This window comes from Mustela erminea, chromosome 4 (assembly GCF_009829155.1).
Source record: "Mustela erminea isolate mMusErm1 chromosome 4, mMusErm1.Pri, whole genome shotgun sequence".
Classification (NCBI taxonomy): domain Eukaryota; kingdom Metazoa; phylum Chordata; class Mammalia; order Carnivora; family Mustelidae; genus Mustela; species Mustela erminea.
The window spans coordinates 120,055,599-120,076,364 of NC_045617.1; positions in this window are offsets into that span (position 1 = coordinate 120,055,599).

Sequence of the window (20,766 nt, forward strand, 5' to 3'; positions counted from 1 at the left end):
AGACAGAAGTTATTGGTAGACAAGGATTTTAAGGGGTCAGAGTTAATAAAATCATGAATTAAGATGAATGGTATTCAATGTCTGGATTTCCCCTTTGCATTTTCACACACAAATATTCACCAGCATCTAGCAGGTGCTAACAGCTAATTGTATGGAAAAGATTTCATTTTGCTGCTTGTATTGGTCAGTTAAATTAGGAAACAAAAAGATCTCATGACCTTTTGTGGGCAGATAGTATGTCACCTTTTTTCCATGTTGGGGCCCACTGGGGTGGAGCAGTTGGACCAACAGGTAAGAGCCAGGGGCCTCCCTAGAGTTGCATTAATAACTTCTGGTGTTAAGATGGTACATTTCAAGGCCAAAGTGGCCTGGATTACAGTCCACCTGATGGGTAAGCTAACATATAGATTACCTTCATAGTGGATTACTTGCTTATTTTTCTTGAATAAGAACCAGAGATCTTCGACTGGTTCACAGGAATCAGTGGGATTGTCTTCGGAGGAGGTTGGGGGATCCTTATCTCTATGTTCACTGGTCCAGGGCTTAACTCGAGAGTGATGAATCCAGGACTCCAGACCTGCATCTTTAACAGCAGCAGGAGTAGAAAGGACGACCATGTGTGGACCTGCCCAGGTCTGTTTCACAGAGGGTGTGTTAGTGGGAATGGCTTTTATGACTAGCATATCCCCTGGTTGACAAATATGGGTGCCCTGCTGTCTTTCCCGTCCTTCAGACAGTTGTCTAAGCTGTTGTTGGGCTAGAAGGCTAAAGAAGTGATAAGCTGGATCTGAACATTCAGTTTAGGATTTTTAGGAAATCATTAGTAAGAGAGCATGACCTTAGAGCGTCTCATATGGACTAAGTCTCTGAATGAGAGGAGGATTCTGTATTCTTGCTGAAGCCATGGGAAGTACATTAATCCAAGGGCCCTTAAGGATATCATTCATTTTTCAACTTTTCCAGAAGGCTGAAGTCTCTAGGCAACATGGTATTAGATTCCTAAAGCCTTAGAGTCCTCTTGGATCACAGTGGCCTTAAAAGAAGACCCATTATCACTTTGTGTGCCCCGAGGCAGCCTAAATTTGGGTATTACTTCATTTAACACCTTTATGACTACCTGAACTTTCTCAGTTCTACGTGGAAAGGCCTCCAACCAGTTAATAAAGGGAACTACCAAGACCAGAGGCATTGGAATCCTCAGGATTTGGGTATATGAGTGACATCTATCCTAGTCGTCTCCAGGATAATCTCCTGTGTGCTGGTGACCAGCAGGGACTAAAGATTTTGCTTTAGGATCATTCTGAAGAGAGTCATCACAGGCTGATAATGCCTATTAACAAATAGTTTTGTTAATCCCCATTGAATCTCCTCAGGGGAACTAGGAGATTCAATGGGGATTAACAAATAGTTTTTCTCTCCAGCCTTCAGGATGGCTGCAGGAGTGGGTCTGAAGCTAGAGATAGATTGTTTCTGTATGAGTGGGGCCTCCACGGTACAGCCGCCTTCGCTGTAAGGTCTGCCAGTGCATTTCCCCGGGGAATGTTCTCTGCGCCCTCTTCGCCCTCTTCGTGACCTTTATAATGAGTAACTCCACCTCCTCAGGCAGGAAGAGGGTGTTAATAACTGGTCTATTTCTTTACAATATTTAATTGGCGAACCACTGGCTGTTAAATAGTTACATTCCTTCCAGATGGCTGCATGAACCAGCAGAAGTAGAAAGGCATATTTAGAGTCAGTGTGTATGTTTACCGTTTTTTCTTTATTTGGCTCCAGAGCTCAGGTCAAGGCTATTAATTCTGCTGGCTGTGCCCTGGGGCCTGGGGGAAGAGGTTTACTCTCCACTATTTCAAAAGGTGTAATAAGAGCATATTCTGCTTTTCGACTTCCCTGCTCTCTGTATGAGCTTCCACGGGTACAGAGAGTCCAGCCAGGGTGAGTGAGGACTTTCTTCGGCAGATCTGACCTTGCTGCATAATCTTGAACAATACCGTGTTCACAATCATACTTTAATTGAGTCCCACCTTCTGGGAGAAGAGTGGCAGGATTTAATATTGGACAGGATATTATGCAGACAGCAGGTCCCTCCGGGAGCAAAGCTTGGCATATTAAGAGCCAGTTATCTGTCAGCCAGAGGCCTCTTTTTGATTCTATTAGCCCCATTAGGTTATGTGGGGCAAGACGGTAATATCTGCTCTTGTGGTTACCTGAAAGGCCTCGGGTGGTAGTGAAGTTCTAGAACCTAAGTGAGGTTCAGTGTGCTGAGGTCCAGAGCCGATGACCAAGAAAGAATTCTTGAGACATCTTTGGTGCAAAATGGTGGTTTATTAAAGCACGGGGACAGGACCCCTGGGCAGGAAGAGCTGCTGCCCAGGGTTGTGAGGGATGGCAGGTTATATACCTTGCTGTTGGTGGGGTGTGAAAGGAATGGAGGTTTCAATGGAGTTTTCATATGTTAAAGAGAGCCTACAAGGTGCCTGGAGGAGGCCTTGCCCTTGTGGCTTGATCAATGTCATCTTTAGGCCAGCCATTAACATCAAGATAGTTGGGAGATTCTTGGTGGGGTGTTATGATCCTGCTATCATTTACATTCCCTTCTACCTCAGCTTCCTCCAGTTTCGTTTTTGATGGGGAGGGAGACATTAGGGCTTGAGGAACTGAGAGTTATTTGCCTCTGGAAATTTGTGCTATTGATAAGGTAAATTTCCTGTTTGTAGATCTCCAGGACTTTTGTAGAGCAAGGGAGATTCCTGTCTTGCAGGATTGTGATCTCTGCAAGTTAACTATTTGTTTATCGTTTATGGTAGTCAGGGGTGCCTGAGGAATGCCACACATATTACGAAGGGCAGTGGGTGGAGAGGGGGTGCAAGGCGCCAGCTTTTGCTCTGTCCTCAGCCAGCCTCCTGCTCCCTCATCAGTAGAAGGGTCACTGCTGCCCCAGCTCTCACACAGGCCGGCCATCCCCTAGGCACAGCATGCACTTCCTTACTAACATACCTCCCAGGTTGTTGTGTGGGGCTTCTGGGTTGGGTTACAACCTCAAGAGCCATACCTTTTCTTTCCATAACCTAGACATTAAAATCCTTCTCGATAGGAAGGCTCAAGCCTGGGGCTCTCACCCAGGCATGTTTGAGTTCCTTATGTATTTGAAGGGCTTCTGGGTCCTGCTATATGATCGAGGTTCCCACTGATTGTGTTTCCATGACTAACTGATACAGGGGCCCGCTTTTCCCCCCATCCAGGTATCCATAGTCTGGAGTACCCAGTGATGTCCAGGAACCCCCAAAGCTGCCAGAGAGTGTGAGGTAAAGGAAAGGATAAGATTGGCTTAATCCTGGCTTCTCCTCAGGCTCGTCTCCCTTCTGCCAGCACAAGCCCCAGATATTTTGCGGAGACCTGGTATACTTGAGCTTTCTCCTTTTAGGCTTTATATCCCCGGGAGGCCAAGAAATTAAGGAGGGTGGTTGTGCTTTTTTGTGATGCTAACGCAATGGGAGCACATACCAGAATGTCATCCAGGTCTCATAGCACAGGTATTTTGGGGAGTTTGAAATCCAAAAGACCTTCAGCTAAGGCTTGAGCAAACAGGTGAGGGCTCTCCCAGAAGTCCTGAGTCAGGACCATCCAGGTGAGCTGGGCATACTTCTGGGTCAGAGCCTGGAATACGAGTAAGTACTGGGAGTCCAGATGCACCAGGATGCGAAAGAAGGCACCTTTGAGATCTGGGACTGAGAAGCTTTTGGTGCTACTTGGGATCTGGGCTGAAAGCCTATAGGGGTTGGGCACTACAGGGTGAATAGAAAACACTGCCTCACTGATCAGGCACAGGTCTTGTACTAGTCTCCATTCCCCATTTGCTTTTGAGACTCCCAATACAGGTGTATTGCAAGGACTAGTACAAGCTTGGCCTGCCTTTCCGTGGGTAGCCCACACTTGTGAACTGACTGTGATTTTGGTTAACGGGAGACAAAGGATTGGCCTGGGGTGACCAGAATTGTGGTCTTCATTTGACTTGATATATCTCTCCCCGGTAATGGGGTGGGACTGTCCTCTCAGGGCCACAACTAGAAAAACAGCCTTTCTCTGGTCTCTTCTCTCACTTTGCCATGCCTCCTGTTGGTCTCAATGAAAGAAGACTCTGTTAGCAGTCTTCAGTGAAGTACCCAGGGAATTATCAGGGTCAATAGCCTTTTTTTATAATTTTCTCCTTATGTTAGGGGCTAGTTGGATGATAAATTTGTCCTCTAGGATTGATTGTCCCTCTGGTGTCTTTGTGGAGAAGGAGGTACGCTGGATTAAAACCTCTCTCAGTCTTTCTGAAAAAAAAGTGGAAGGAGGTTCTTGGGGTCCCTAGATAACCTGTGCCAATTCAGAATAATTTAAAGGTTTTGCTCTAGTCCTTCGTAGCCCTTCCAGAGTACATCTGAAAGTGCTTCTGTTTCCACACTCCCAGTGAGTTAGCATAGTTCCATCCAGGGCCCCTGTGGGTACAGCCTGCTTCCCCAAGGGGAAGACCTCCTCCTTCCTCTCGCTGTCTCTCCATCTGCCATCATCTGTTCATCCTCAAACGCTTCTGCGGCCTGTAGAGCTGCATTTTGCTCTGTGCTAGTTAATGTCTGATTTAATATTAACATAACATCTGTCCAATCTAGTTCAAATGTCTGGGTTAGATTTTGAAACACTTCTACATATTTGTCTGAGCTATCTGTGAATTTACCCAAATCATTTTTTATTTCTTTGAAATCCTGTGAAGAGTAGGAAACATATACCTTTATAGGACTGAATTCACTAGGCATTTCTGTTAATGGATATGGTGTCTTGGGTGACCCTTTTATAGCTTGCTAGGGGAAGGGGGTGCCCTTCTAGAGGCCAGTGACAGTTGGGTAGCAATTGCCTTTATACATTCCTTTTCTGGTTCTATTTTATCATTTGACTTTGTAGCCGGCAGGTTACATGCCCTACATAATTCTCTATCATCCTGTGAAGCAAAGAACACCTGGACATACAGGACCTGAGCCCTTTTGCCCTACGTCTCCAGTACAAGGCTAGAGAATTGTAAAAGAGAATTCTAATGATTCCTTCCCTCCAAACTCTGGGCCTCTCTATCCTCAGTGGATATCAGGGCCAGGCCTGGGAGCAAAGAACCTTCATACATTTCTTTTTTAGAGTTTATGGGTCAAATTTGTTCCAGTTTGGCAATACAGGGTCCAGAAGTCCCACTGAGGATGGCTTATTTCCCATCTTGCAATTCTGGTATCAGTCTATAGCCATTACAGAGAGGTAAGTACGAAAGTATCCCCCCATATCAGCTCTCTGGCCCCTAGCCAAGGTGTCCTTTGGGCCCTGCCGTAGAGTGAAATAGTGGCTGTACCCCTAGGACATGGAAATTCAGGACAGCCAGAACGTCCACTCTGACCTGCACCAGACACCGACCCCCTCCTCTGGACTATTACAGAATGAAATATGTTATTATCTTTTAGGTAGCTCAACCATAGTCAAGGGTGCATACTACTATCTAGGGATTTGTGGGCAGGTGTGTGCGGCTTGTGAGGAGGCTTCCCTGAGCTGTGACCTCCAACGCTGGTCATCCTTTTACGTGTCTCAGACACTCCATGGTCATTTATGATGCTCAGGGACAGGCCCAGAGTGCACGATGGTTAGTCCTTCTGTGGAATCTGGAGGAGGCCTGAAATTGGTCAGAGGGAAAACTCTGAGATTCTGTCAGGTGTATCTTCAGAGTCCTCCCAGGAAACCCTCATTCATTTTGTTTGCACCCGAGGCTCTGATAAGCAAAAGCAAGATAAATGTTTTGTTTTATTTTGGTGGTGAAATGTCTGAGTATCCCTTCTCCTGTATACTTGTTGACCCATCAGCAGGCGAGTTCCCACTGAGGAGTGTGTACCCCTAGCTTTAATGTCATTATAGTTCCACATCTTCTGCTGCTGAAACTATGAACCATAACAATCCCAGCCGCCAGTGCAGCCAACGTAGGTGGGACCTGGGCAGTCAGGGGCGCCAGACCCCTTCTTAATTTTAATGCCACCGTACCCCAAGGCATTGGTACATAAAAGCCCACAAAGTAGGGAGTAACTTCCAAACAGTCATACGAAGAGATTCATCTGATTTTATCATCATGCTTCATGCATCAAGTATCTCTGGTTCTGCACCTGGCAATAGAGAAACCACTTTACCCGGTGGCAAAAACAGAAACAGCCATCCACCGGAGGCCAGATCAGAGGTGTTCTTAAAGGGGAAAACTTCATGATGGCCCAGACAGCAACTATGAGATATAACAAAAGCTGCTGAACCCAAGAAAGGCCAAGAGCCCTAGAGAAAGTATGAGGAAGGATGGGAAATATTTCTAATTCCAAGAGAGAGTCCCATAGTTGAGGTTCATTGTCACTCTCAGGAGTTACGGAAGCTCTGATGTGGGGATACACTTCCCAGAAGAGGAGAGATGCCATAGGAAAGAGGGAACTGGTTAGGGCGGGACCAACTTTCCCCTCCTGTGCAGGAATGGGACTGACTGAGTCGTTCCTAGAGGCCTGTCACCTGAGTGTTAAGACCTGGGGCTGCACTAGTTGCTCTTGCGTGGGGAACATGTGCCCAGTGTTTTACAGGAGAAGAGGGCTAAGCAGGAGAGGTAAGTCTCCCAGAACATAAAGACAGAGACAGCATTACTCATCTTCTGATGAATGAAGTGGGATGAAGTTTCCCCAGCCAATGCAGCAGAAACGTTGCAGGGTTGCAGGGTTCTTGCCTCAAGGAGTGGAGGAATGAATCTCATGGACACAAAAGGTTGAAGTGAAGTGAAAGATTATTAAATGAAGGTGAGGACATAAAGGAAAGAAAAAAACTCTGTAGGGGCACCTGGGATGCTCAGTGGGTTAAGCCTCTGCCTTCAGCTCAGGTCATGATCAGGGTTCTGGGATTGAGCCCTGCATTGGGCTCTCTGCTCAGCAGGGAGCCTGCTTCCCTCTCTCTCTCTGCCTGCCTCTCTGTCTACTTGTGATCTCTGTCAAATAAATAGGTAAAATCTTAAAAAAAAAAAAAAAAAAAAAGCTCGAGTGTGTGCAGTCCTGAATGGATTCACACTGAGGGCTTTTATGGTTGGTCTATATATATATTTTTTTCTTTATTTGACAGAGAGAAATCACAAGTAGATGGAGAGGCAGGCAGAGAGAGAGAGAGGGAAGCAGGCTCCCTGCTGAGCAGAGAGCCCGATGCGGGACTCGATCCCAGGACCCTGAGATCATGACCTGAGCCGAAGGCAGCGGCTTAAACCACTGAGCCACCCAGGCGCCCCTGGTTGGTCTTTTATAAAAAAACGTACCAGAGAACTTAAATCTTCTTGGGGTCACCACTGATAGCACCATGATTACTTCTTCTCTGAAGGTTGGTCACTTTCAGTGATTTTATAATGCACATGAAAATATCTTGACTCTGACATGTAAGACAAATGAGCTGGTCTCTTTATGTTCCCTGTCTCTGGTTTTGCATGCCTTTTTCCACATCTGAGATTTCTGTGAGGCTGGTCACTTAGCCCCACCTGTCCCTTACTCATTACCATCTGGGAGTCTTGTGACAAATGCAACATGAATCCTTCTGCAGCACTAGGGGGCCTCTAGCCTCCTGACAGTACTCGTACCCACAGTGCCCAGCTGTGGGGATGTTGTTTGTTACACATTCATGTGCTGATGTTCTTACTGGTGTTGATATGGCCATAAGGAGTCAAATGATCTCTCTTACTTGTGGAGACCATCCTTGAAAGGAACTATCTTATGACAAAGTCTTTAATATATTCTTTACGTTAAGCTAGTGGGGTCACATCTAGTGCATAATCTGCAGCATAGTGCTGGTGAACCATTGGTGTTACAGGTGCCTTTGAATGATAAGCAAGCATTCCTACCCCTTGAGCCTAGAATATATGTTCCCTGGATTGTTGGCCATGCCTGAGGGGGAATATGACTTCTAGTTTTCATTCTTCTATTTGAATGGAGAAGATGGTATCTGGCTTCAATTTCCCACTGTCTTTTCACCATTCTCTTCTTTGGAGGATAGGACAATGATCACTCTAGCGACTTTCTGTTGTACAAGGGTACGGAGTATTTCTGGAATGACTGTGTTGCACCAAGTTGTAGCTATTCCCTAGTACCGGGCGTAGCCCCCACCCTTCCGAGAGCCATTATTTTGGAACTCTCATGTATGGTCTTAGCATCTTATTCCACATTTTATAATGAGGTAAATTAGGTCAGCTCAGTTAAGCAGTGTCTCATTTCAGGTGATCCTGCAGGCGGGCTTTCAAAGTTAGGCCCATATTGTGCAGGCAGTCGGGTAGAAAATTATCCATTATTCAGGAAACCAGAAGAATTCAGGATCCAGGGGTGCCTGGGTGGCTCAGCAGGGTAAAGCCTCTGCCTTCAGCTCAGATCATGACCCCCGGGTTCTGGGATCGAGCCCTGCATCAGGCTCTCTGCTCTGCAGGGAGCCTGCTTCCCCCTCTCTCTCTCTGCCTGATTCTCTGCCTACTTGTGATCTTTGTCTGTCAAATAAATAAATAAAATCTTAAAAAAAAAAAGAATTCAGGATCCAGTCCAGTTGTATAGATAAACTACAAACACTCAAAGACAATCAGAACTAGAAGCTAACACCCATGAAAGTGTATTACTGAAACATAATTTTTTCTTAATAAAATCACCCTCATTTCTATCAGAGAGAGCCATATTAAGATAAATTTTTGTAAAATAAGTTCAATTATAACAAACTTGTCCTTATTTACATATGTACAGCAGAATAGGGACTCACCATGTAAGTTTTTTTAAGTCTTTTTGCCAGAACTTTTCACAGGAAATTTCAGCTTGAGCTTTCAATAACCTTTTGAGGCTACGAGCCAAGCCAAATACTTAGCATCAGACTCAGCTGCAGTACTTATAGATTTGGGTGAATTTCTCTATTTTCCAGATCCCTCAAATATTCCAAGTCCCTGAGCAGCTAGGCAATATCTTCCTTACATACCTGTTAAGATTACAACAAGCCCTGGAAGGTGATTTTTTCAAGGGGCCTCACTGAGTCCAAAGTCAACCTTAGTTCCTCAAAGCTGTCTGGTCATATCTGAGTTTGTGTATGTCTTTCTTAAATATGACATTTCAGTCAACGCTGTAGTAATATGAGCAATGTTTCCTGATGTCCTTTTAACAAAACAAACAACCAACTATGGAATGAGAAAGGATATTTCCAAATGACATATCTGATAAAGGGTTAGTATCTAAAATATAGAGAACTTATTAAACTCAACACCCATCCGAAAATAATCCAAATAAAAATGGGCAGAAAACATGAATAGACATTTTTCCAAAGGAGACGTACATGTGAAAAGATGCTCAACATCACTCATCATCAGGGAAATACAAATCAAAACTGCAATAAGATATCACCTCACAGTCCCATCCATGTTGCTACAAATGTTGGGTATTCATCCTTTCTGATGGAGGCATAATACTCCATAGTGTATATAGACCACATCTTCCTTATCCATTCGTCCGTTGAAGGGCATCTTGGTTCTTTCCATAGTTTGGCAACCGTGGCCATTGCTGCTATAAACATTGGAACATGGACGGGACTGGAAGAGATTATGCTGCGTGAAACAAGTCAAGCAGAGAAAGTCAATTATCATATGGTTTCACTTATTTGTGGAGCATAACAAATAACACAGAGGACAAGGGGAGATTGAGAGGAGAAGGGAGTTGGGGGAAGCTGGAAGGGGAGGTGAACCATGAGAGACTATGGACTCTGAAAAACAATCTGAGGGTTTTGAAGGGGCGGGGGGTGGCAGGTTGGGGGAACCAGGTGGTGGGTATTAGAGAGGGCACGGATTGCATGGAGCACTGGGTGTGGTGCAAAAACAATGAATACTGTTACGTTGAAAAGAAATAAAAAATTAAAAAAAAAAGATATCACCTCACACCTGTCAGAATTGCTAAAGTCAACAACACAAGAAACAACAGGTGTTGGCAAGGATGTGGCACTGTTGGTGGAAACACAAACTGGTGCAGCCAGTGTGGAAAACAGTATGGAGGGTCCTCAAAAAGTTAAAAATAGAACTATCCTATAATCCAGCAATTTCATTACTAGGTATTTACCTAAAAGATACAAAAGTACTAACTTGGAGGGATACATGCACTCTGATGTTTAGAGCAGCATTATCAAAATAACCAAATCATGAACAGTCCAAATGTCTATCAACTGATAGATATGAATGGATAAAGAAGAACTGGTATGTGTATGTATATATATATATATATATATATATATATATGTATATATATATATATTTTATATTTGAGATAAATTATCTCAAATTTATCCATTCATATCTATCAGTTGATAGACATATATATATATATATATATATATATCCAGTATTAAAGAATGAAATCTTGCCATGTCCAATGACACGATTGGAGCTAGAGAGTATGATACTAAGCAAAATAAGTTAGTCATAGAAAGACAAATACCATATCATTTACTGCTCTGTGGAACTTAAACTAAATAGGGAAACATGGGGGAAAAAGAGAGGCAAAATAAGAAACAGACTCTTATCTATAGGGAACAAACTGATGGTTACCAGAGGGGAAGTGGGTGGGGGAATGGGTGAACCAGGTGATGGGGATTAAGGAGGGCACTTTTGATGAGCACTGGGTGTTGTATGTAAGTGTTGAATCAAAAAATTGCACACTTCAAACTAATATTACACTGTATGTTAATTATCTCAAATTTAAGTAAAAACTTAAAAAAAACTTAAAAAAAGAAACAAAGTAGAAACAAAAACCAAAATGTATACTTACCATGTGATCCAAAGACTGCAGTCTTAGGCATTCATGGCAGTGAGAAGTGAGCATTCACTTCTGTGAATGAATTACTTTTACACAAAAACCTGTATGTAAACGAACTGTGATATATCTGCTTCATGAAATAGCAGTAAAAAGGACAAACTACTGATAGATGCGAAAACCTGGGTGGGTCCCAACAGCATCATGCTGAGGAAAAAAAGCTTCTGTTTGGTGCTTTCTTGTATCTTCTATCTCCGTGTTGAAGTTCTGTTTTCACCCATCCTTCATCTCAGTTTGGTGAGCATCTTTATCCCCATTATTCTGAACCCTTTACAAGGTAAAAATCTCCATTTCATTAAGGAATTGCCTGGGGTTTTATCTTTTTTTTTTTTTTTTCATTTGAAACATATTCTGTTTCTTGGTTTTGTCTGACTCTCGTTGGTTTTTCTGCACGAACAGGCACTTCTCCCAGGGTTGAAGGAGTGGCCCTTGTAGGATGTGCCTTACTGTTTGTTCAGCCTGCACTAGGCTCTGGTAGTCTCTCAAACCTTTGTGACTGTTCAAGCAGCCCATTTTATTCTTAGTGGTTCCCAGTGGTTGAGACTGTGGCAAGAACTGTCAGTGTCCCAGAGGGAGCCTGTCATTGAGCATGTGGATCCAGGCTGACTGGAAGACAGATACTCAGGTAGTCGGTTTTAAAGTATGCCATAAGTATCATAGATTCTGCTGGCCACTAGCCCCAGGCACCAGCTGTGTCTTCTGGCTGGCAGTCACAAAAATCATGCCAGATGAGTGTACAAGTTTCTTTCTGGGCAACAGCAAGAGAACCTGGAAGGAGGCAGAGGGAGAGCGAAAATATGGCCTCCATAAGCCTCTGTCCCCTGAGCCCACCTGCACAGGCCCCTAGATGGGAGCCAAACCAGAAGCATGTGCCCCAGGCCAAGGTTCTGAGACAAGCAAATAGGCTCCTTCCACAGAAAAACTGTGGGTGGGTTTCAGTCTGCTACCTGCATGGTGCCTGGGGAAGGGGGGTGACAGTTGCCAGAAATGGTGTCATTGACAGTTACTGTCCCCTTGGGCCCAGAAATGCAAGCTTGCAAAATCTGACACTCTCCTAAATTCTTCAAAATCTCTACATACTTGTCATATATCACTTCTTTAACATAGAATTTTATATGGCCTCACATTTTTTTTTCCACAGTTAATTTGTTTTCATTATAAATGTAAGGTTCAAATCTCCTTAATTTCATTGAGTTGGCTTTATTTATTAATTTTTTTAACTTGGAGATGCATAATTAATTCATTATTTTCACTTTTTTTTTTTTTAAGGCTACACTGCAGCTTTGATGAAATGAGAGAAAAATTTCATTGTAAAGCGTTATTGTATGGAAGGCTGCTATTTAATTATTTGTTAAATATATAACCAGTCATATTTTAAGAAATGTTGTTTTCTATGTAGATGGATTATGCCCTCAGTATGATTTTGAATCATGATCAAAGAACACACATGCATTTCCCTTTAATTATGTGTTAAGTATTTTATTATGGTTTATATCTATTTCAATTGTATTTTATGAAAACTTTGTGGAAGTTTTCTTGCATAAAAACTTAATGAAATTTGTCTCTCTGTCTATAAAAAAACACATCATGATATTGTACTACTCTATATTATAATTTACATTTAAATTATTTACAATCATGCTAATATTTAAAATATTGTTTTCCCTCTTCTCTCATCCTACGATAGAGATGCATGATTTCATAAGTTACTGGCTGCAGTTTAATCTAGTTATTTGCATTTATTTGAACTCTTTAAAAAGAATATATCAACATTTTGACTTATTTATCTGTTCATGGCAGAAAACTGTGAACATACAGAAAATTTCAATGAAGAATTAAAACTAAACCATATAATCCATCAGTCAAGTATTTTGAAATATCTGAGGGTTTTTAAAGATATATATTTTGGTAGAATTTTCTTTAAACCATTAATATTCATGACTACTGTAACATTATTTTAACAATATTACTATAGCATTATCATCTATTTTAATTTACGTTATCATTTTTGTCACATTTATTGATTTGGGTAAAATTCCTTTTTTTAGTGTTTCTGTATTCCTTGATGTTTGGTTTTTGTGTCATTTTTTTTTTCTTTTTAAAAATAAGAACATCATGTTATCACATTTTTAGAGTATAGAGACTTAATTTTTTAAATCCTTGTGCTTTCTTATCATTTTAATTTTGGAGAGTTCTACCATCTGTATATTTTGTCATACACAATATCTCTTATGTTTTCCACTATTTACTTTTAGCAATTTTTTCTTAATGAATTTCTCTGTTTTTGACCTAAAATAAGATTGAATTGATTTTACCCACTCTGATAATAAAGTTAAATTCTATGGTTATTTTTAACTTATAAATATGACATTAAGCCCATTATTCAATTGAAAGAATAATACAGTCACATACAAGAAAATAGACTAGAAGTAAGTTGCTTTTACTTTGCTTTTCTCACACCCCTCCTTGATATTTAGAATTGGAATCAAGCTCCATATAGTGTATCGATTAGGAATATAATTCACCTAATAAGATAATCTCCAACATGAAGCCCAATCATAGTTTTGTCTTAAAATTTATATTTTATTGAAAGGTTTTGTTTTGTATCACATTACATTTTGTGGAGAAGAACATGCAATATATGTTGGAGAAATCAGGTAGGGAGAAAAAAGATAACTTTGTTTATGATGGAATATTTTACCACATTTTTGTAAGTCATTAATAAGAGAAAAAGATTCCTTCAATTTGGAAAAGCAAACATGAGAGAATCAGAAATGTTTCAAATAAGGGTCATAAAAATTGTAATCATCTTCCTTAATTCTTTCATTCCTGTGTTACTAATTCTAGTGCTGGTGGAATGAAGTTTTTCCGTTAGTTTTGGAAATTCTTACTCAGCTTAGTTTTATGATCTGAAGGGTATGAGAAACGCTAAAGTCGTTTCCATGAATCTCCTTGAAGATGAAATATATTTGAAAGAGCGTCGGTGTAGAACAATAACTATAAAGGACAAAGGTCTCCAAAAATACTATGGTCTGAAATCAGATGAGAGTTCATTGTAATGCAGGTGACAAGAAATCTGTATTATTTCTGTGACACACAACACTTCCATAATTAGAATTATAAAGGATGACACTAAACCAGGACATATTAAAACTTCAGGAATTTCATAAATCTTCTAGGGAAGTTTTAGCATTCACCCATGTGATATAAACCAAGAAAGTAATTCATTATTTATCTGACAATGCTTCCCTTATATTTGACGAAACAAATAAATAAGCCTAATTAGTGAAGGAGACCATTTAGAACTTGAAATTTTTGAAAGTTTGTCAAAAATATCAGAAGGTTTTAAAGCACATTCCTAAATAGAATCAGGGATCATGACAAAACTTAAAGCTTAATTACCTATTTAACCAAAGTGGCAGTAAGAGATTCTAAAGACAAAAACAGAAGGTTGTATCGTGGTTGGCAAAACTTAGCTCTTCTAATATTGAGAATATGAAATTTTCTGAAGTAACTGAAGACCTGATAAAGACAAAACATAGAAACGGTTTTCCCAGGCAGATAAAGAAAAATCTTTGTTTACAATTTGCTATCAAGAGCAGACCAACCATCCAAGAAAACATTGTCAACTTAACTAAGAAATAAACCAGTTCCATTTCTTTTACTACTGTACTTTCTCTATTAAAACTCATTTATTCCCAATCTTAGTCCTGACGACTCATAAAATTCTTTTCTAAGGATTCCTTTTTCCCAATTTTCTACAACCTTCTAAAAATATTCAAATATTTCCTCTCTCTAAACAACCAGTTTCATTTTGGAACAAAATTATTTATTACCTTTAACAAATGCATCTCTGTCTCTCAAAATTTTCTTAACAAGAGCATACATTTCTCTTTGCATACAGAGATGTTTTCCTTGGTGTTTTAAAGCATCTTATTATTTTTGTTAGAACTCTTAGCGCTTAGAAGTCTTAATTTTTGTGTGTGAAAACTAAGTAGTAAGCAACTGTGAACTCTCTGTGACATCAGAATTCTCTAGACTGGCAAATTTATTAACATATTAAATAATTTCTAGAAACATGTTCTTCTTTATAGTACAATCTTTCAATAAAGCATAAAACATCTTTACTGACAGACCCAAATGTATCTTACAGCTTCTCTGTAATAAGATAAAAGTAGATCAATCTATGTTTAGTAATTGATATTTCAGTATTTTATTTTATTTGGAAAAAAACCTTAAATATCCAATGAATTTAACTCAATTTATCATTTAACCTAGCAAAAGTTAGAAGTTTCAGGTTAGCAAAGATTTTGGAAGCTGTTTAAAGCTTTATCTACAATTTTAAAAATCTTATTGACATTGATTTAATTTACTTGTCCTTGACATGTATGCTTAGATTACTCATAAAAACTTTTGAGGATATCAAAGTTAGTCATTCTCCTGAACTATATTAATAAAAAAAGTTTTATATCAGAAAGCATGTCAATTTTCTTAACTTAAGTAAATATTGGCAGAATAAATGTTTTAATTGTAATACTGTGTGTATTTTAATGAAATCAATAGCCATTAATTAGCTTTGATACTGAATATTTTTCTAGTACATGTGAACTTGAGAAATACTTGGGTTAGTTTCTTTCTGAATTTTAGAATACCTAATTCTTATAATTGTCTGTCTTTGAAACAACTGCATAGAGCTATTTTACAAATTAACTTTGTCAGTAACCTCCACAGGTAGAACAATCTCTCATATTTATAACATATATATAAACACAAATGTAAAGACCTTATAGATAAGATTTGTATTTCTTCTTGACAAGTAACCTTCTGCAAGCTGTGGGTTAGATTCTGAGCAATGGTGCTTTCTAGTCATTTGAATTTTATTGGTTGATTTTTTTAAAAGATTATTTCAGAAAGAAAAAGAAAGAAAAAGAGAGTTTTTAGCTTTCAGGACTCCCCACTGAATGAGGAATGCTTCATGGGGTTTGATCTCAGGGGTCATGAGATCATGACTTGAAGGGAAACTGAGAGTAGATACTTAGGTGACTGAGCAACTTAGGCATCCCTAGCCACTGGAATTTTAAATAACCCCCACATCTACCACCCATCACCCCCCTTGCCACCTCTTTTTCCTTCAGGCTTAGGAACAGAGAATGGTTTAGATAAGAGTTCCCAGAGAGGCTGAAGAACTTTGAATTGTATCTGGACCCATAGTTCATGTTTTGCAAAGATTTGCAAGATAAGGGGGCACCTGGGTTGGTCAGTGGGTTAAAGCCTCTGCTTTCTGCTCAGGCATGATCCCAGGGTCCTGGGATTGAGCCCCACATCTCTCTGCCTGCCTCTCTGCCTACTTGTAATCTCTGTCTGTCAAATAAATAAATAAAATCTTAAAAAAAAAAAAAAAGATTTGCAAGATAAGGACAGTTGCTTTAAATCTCTCAAGGAATTGGGTTGCAAATTAAAACATGTTATAGGTTGATCTATCCATCTGGTCACTTCACCTTCAGTTTGCTTTTTCCCCTCTGGATGCATAGTTCTAATTTGAACTTAAGGGGAGAAGGCCTTCAAAGAAATTCCTATCAGGCTCTGAGTCTCAGCTTTCATTCTGGTCAGTTTTTCACCTCAGAGTTATCATTGCCTTAGGGTGATGAGGAGAAGGAAGATTCTGATTTCAATGCCTCTATCCCTAGCAGCTCATTTAAAGGATAAGAGGAAGTAGAGTAGTAGAAAGTATGAAGGAGTTGATATTTTTGAGCTCAATTTTGTCACTCTTTCATTCAGGTTGTTTAGTTTAAGGAATAGATTTCTCAACTTGGGAGTGCAAGTAGAATAATTAGGCCTAATTAGTTTAAAGAACCCTCATTAAGCCATTTAAAATCATCCTCTATTGTCCTCTTAAAGGCTTTCTTCTGACTTTGTTCACTGATGATTTCTAGGATCAACTGGAGGAGCATCAATTCCCTAGAGTTTTTACCAACATGTTCTGTCTCTCAAAGCCCTTCATTTTAGCAATCCTCTAATCCTTGCCATCAATATGTCAGAAAGTACTAATTATTGTGGCAAAGCCTCAAAAAGGCCACTAAGAGCATCACCATGTGTGCCTCTGCTTATATCAGGTATCTTTTTTTTTTTTAAGATTTTATTTATTTGACAGAGAGAGAGAGATCACAAGTAGGCAGATAGGCAGACAGAGAGAGAGAGAGGAGGAAGCAGGCTCCCTGTGGAGCAGAGAGCCCAATGCAGGGCTCAATCCCAGGACCCTGGGATCATGACCTGAGTCAAAGGCAGAGGCTTTAACCCACTGAGCCACCCCAGCACCACTCAGGTATCTTTTACCAACCCATAAGGAAAGACTTCTACCCAGCTACTTATCAGCTTGAAAAGCTGCACACCACCTGAACCTCAGCCTGAGGCCTTTGGTTCCCTGCCTACCCATGGAGCTATTCAAACAAACCAATAGCATCTCCTGTGGGAGACAAGGGACACCTCATCTTCCTATTACTACAAAGCCTGCCTTTCACAGCCCTGATAATTCACTGTGTTCCTGAGTGCAACCCTCATGTGGCACTATATGGAATGCTGTGCCCTTCTCCCTCCGGCTCTGAGGACATGTAGAAAACTGCTATTAATCTCATCTGTCCATACTGGGTGTTGTGTGTTCAGCCATCTCATACTATTTAGAGGGGGACCCCTCCATCATCAACAGATGAATAGGAGGTGTTCAGAACACAAGCATATTGGAAAGGAAGAAATAAATCTATCTTCAAGCTCATTTGATGTGATAGTCTCCATAAAATATCCCAAGTAATTATTTCCCACAACACACAAAAAAACCCTCACAAAACTAATAAGATGGCAGGATTCAAGATCAAAGAAGACATCAACTGTTTTTCTAAATACATCAATTAAGGTGTAAACCAAAAATGAGGCAACAAAACACCTTTTTAAAATTTAAAATCATTCAAAGTAAGGAAAAGAACAGAACCAACTAAAGTAGAATTCTAAGACAATATGCATTTCTAACTGAATGATGATGAAAGAAATTGGAGATCTAAATACAAGAAGAGATTTACATATTCATCAGCTGAAAAATTGAACACAGTAAAGATGTCAGTTCTCCCTCAACTGGATATCCGTACTTAGTGCAATTAATATGCAGATCTCAGCAAAACTTTTAATAGTTGTAGACACATTCTAGAGTGTGTATGAAAAAGCCATGAAATTAGGATAAATAAAGCTAAATTTGATAAGGAAAACTAAAGTTGAACAAATTCAACTTGAAGCCAAATTGAAGGCTACACATATGGTAGTAAAGATCAATGGGCATTCTCAAAGGAAAGACACATGGACTGATGGAAGAGTATGGGGAGTCCAGAAATAGCCCCATACCAACTTATTTTTGACAAGGATCCTATGCGACTCAATGGAAGATGGATAGTCTTTGCAAACAAAGATGTTGGAGCATATGGATACCCATAGGCAGAAACAAAACATGAGCAAAATCAAAGGATGAAGAAAAATATAGGGAAAAGATGAAATTAATTCTCACACATTTTATGAACACACACTTATATTTATACTTAATATAAAGTATAAAACTTTCAGAAGAAAATAGGAGGAAATCTTTGGGATGAAACGTTTGGGCCTGGTGAAGAGTTCTTAGACACGACATCAAAGGCATGATCCATAAAGGAAAAACATCAATGAATTGGCTTTACCAAAATTAAAGACTTTAATTCTGAAAAATATCCTGCTGTGAGACTGAAAAGGTTACCTACAGACAAAGATAAAATATTCGCACACACAAAATATCACAAAGAGAACATGTTTAGAATCTATAAAGAACTTTTAGGACTTGACAATAAACACACACACACACACACACACACACACACACACACACACCCCACAACCACTCTAATTACAAATTGGGTGAAAAGACATATATCAGAGAGAATAATTCATATGGAAAATCAGCTGACTGATGATGTTCAACGTCTCTAGCCACTAGGAAATAGAGATTAAGACCGTGCTGAGATATCACTTTATAACTATTGAAAGAGTTAAAATATGAAATAATGACAATGCTGCGTGATGATGAGAATGCAGAGAACCTGGTTGTGGTGATTTCTTATAAAGTTAAACATGATCTTACATTAGAGCCCTGCAATCAGACTTCTAGGTAGTCACTAAAATGAATTGAAAACATATGTCCACACAAGAAAGGCACAGGAATGTTTATAGCAGCTTTGTTCATAACTGTGAAATTGTTCCAAGAATAGGTCAAACAATTCTCCTAGTAATAAAACAGGCATCCAAGACCATGTTAATAAAATGGGCAATGCTGATCCACAGTGTCCAATCCTCTTTTTCATTAAAACTGGAGTGGGTGTCATTGGTATGTAAATCCTATAATATATATAAATCCTCCCTACTCTGTTACTTTCTCCACTCCCATTTACTCCACATCATCAGTCAAACTCATTATCTGTGGCTAAACTCAATGCTTTAATATTTATTTTACTAAGATCCAGAAGTATCATTGACTTGGAGAACCAAAGCCAGATTTTGAAACCATTCTTAAGTAAAGACATCCCAATAAACCAACTCTACTTTTCAGGGTTTTCATAAGGGCACTAGACCATAGCAACTAGATTACATGCAGATGCTGTGAATAAGGTGTGGTTTTTCTTTTTTTTTTTTTTTAATTTTAAAAAATATTTTATTTGGGGCACCTGGGTGGTTCAGTGGGTTAAGCCTCTGCCTTCGTCTCAGGTCATGATCTTAGGGTCCTGGGATCAAGACCTTCATTGGGCTCTCCGCTCAGCAGGGAGCCTGATTCCCCTTCCTCCTCTGTCTGTCTCTTGGAATCTCTCTGTCTGTCAAATAAATAAACAAAATCTTTAAAAGAAAAATTTACTTATTTATTTGTGTGTGTGTGTGTGAAAGAGAGAGTGCACAAGCAGGGTGAGTGGCAGGCAGAGGGAGAAGGGGTCTTTCTGCTGAGCAAGGAGCCTGATGCAGGACTCATTCTCAGGATGCTGGGATTGTAAACCAAGCTGAACGCAGACACTTGACCTACCGAGCCACCCAGGCAACCTGTAGCATGTTCTTTTTTTTTTTTTTTTCCATTTTGAAAAATTTATATATATTCTTTTAATAAGGCACCATATTGAATTCAGAGAGGTTGGGTTAGGATTCTGGGTATATCTGAATAAAGCTGGGTGGATTACATCATAACTATTTTTTTTTTTTAGGTTGTTGCCTGTACTTCTTTTTTTTTAAATTTATTTTTTATTTATTTTCGGCATAACAGTATTCATTATTTTTTCACCACACCCAGTGCTCCATGCAATCCGTGCCCTCTATAATACCCACCACCTGGTACCCCAACCTCCCACCCATCTGCCAATTCAAACCCCTCAGATTGTTTTTTAGAGTCCATAGTCTCTCATGGTTCACCTCCCCTTCCAATTTCCCCCAACTCACTTCTCCTCTCTAACTCTCCATGTCCTCCATGCTATTTGTTATGCTCCACAAATAAGTGAAACCATATGATAATTGACTCTCTCTGCTTGACTTATTTCGCTCAGCATAATCTCTTCCAGTGCCGTCCATGTTGCTACAAGGGTTGGGTATTCATCCTTTCTGATGGAGGCATAATACTCCATAGTATATATGGGCCACATCTTCCTTATCCATTCGTCTGCTGAAGGGCATCTTGGTTCTTTCCACAGTTTGGCGACTGTGGCCATTGTTGCTATAAACATTGGGGTACAGATGGCCCTTCTTTTCACTACATCTGTATCTTTGGGGTAAATACCCAGGAGTGCAATGGCAGGGTCATAGGGAAGTTCTATTTTTAATTTCTTGAGGAATCTCC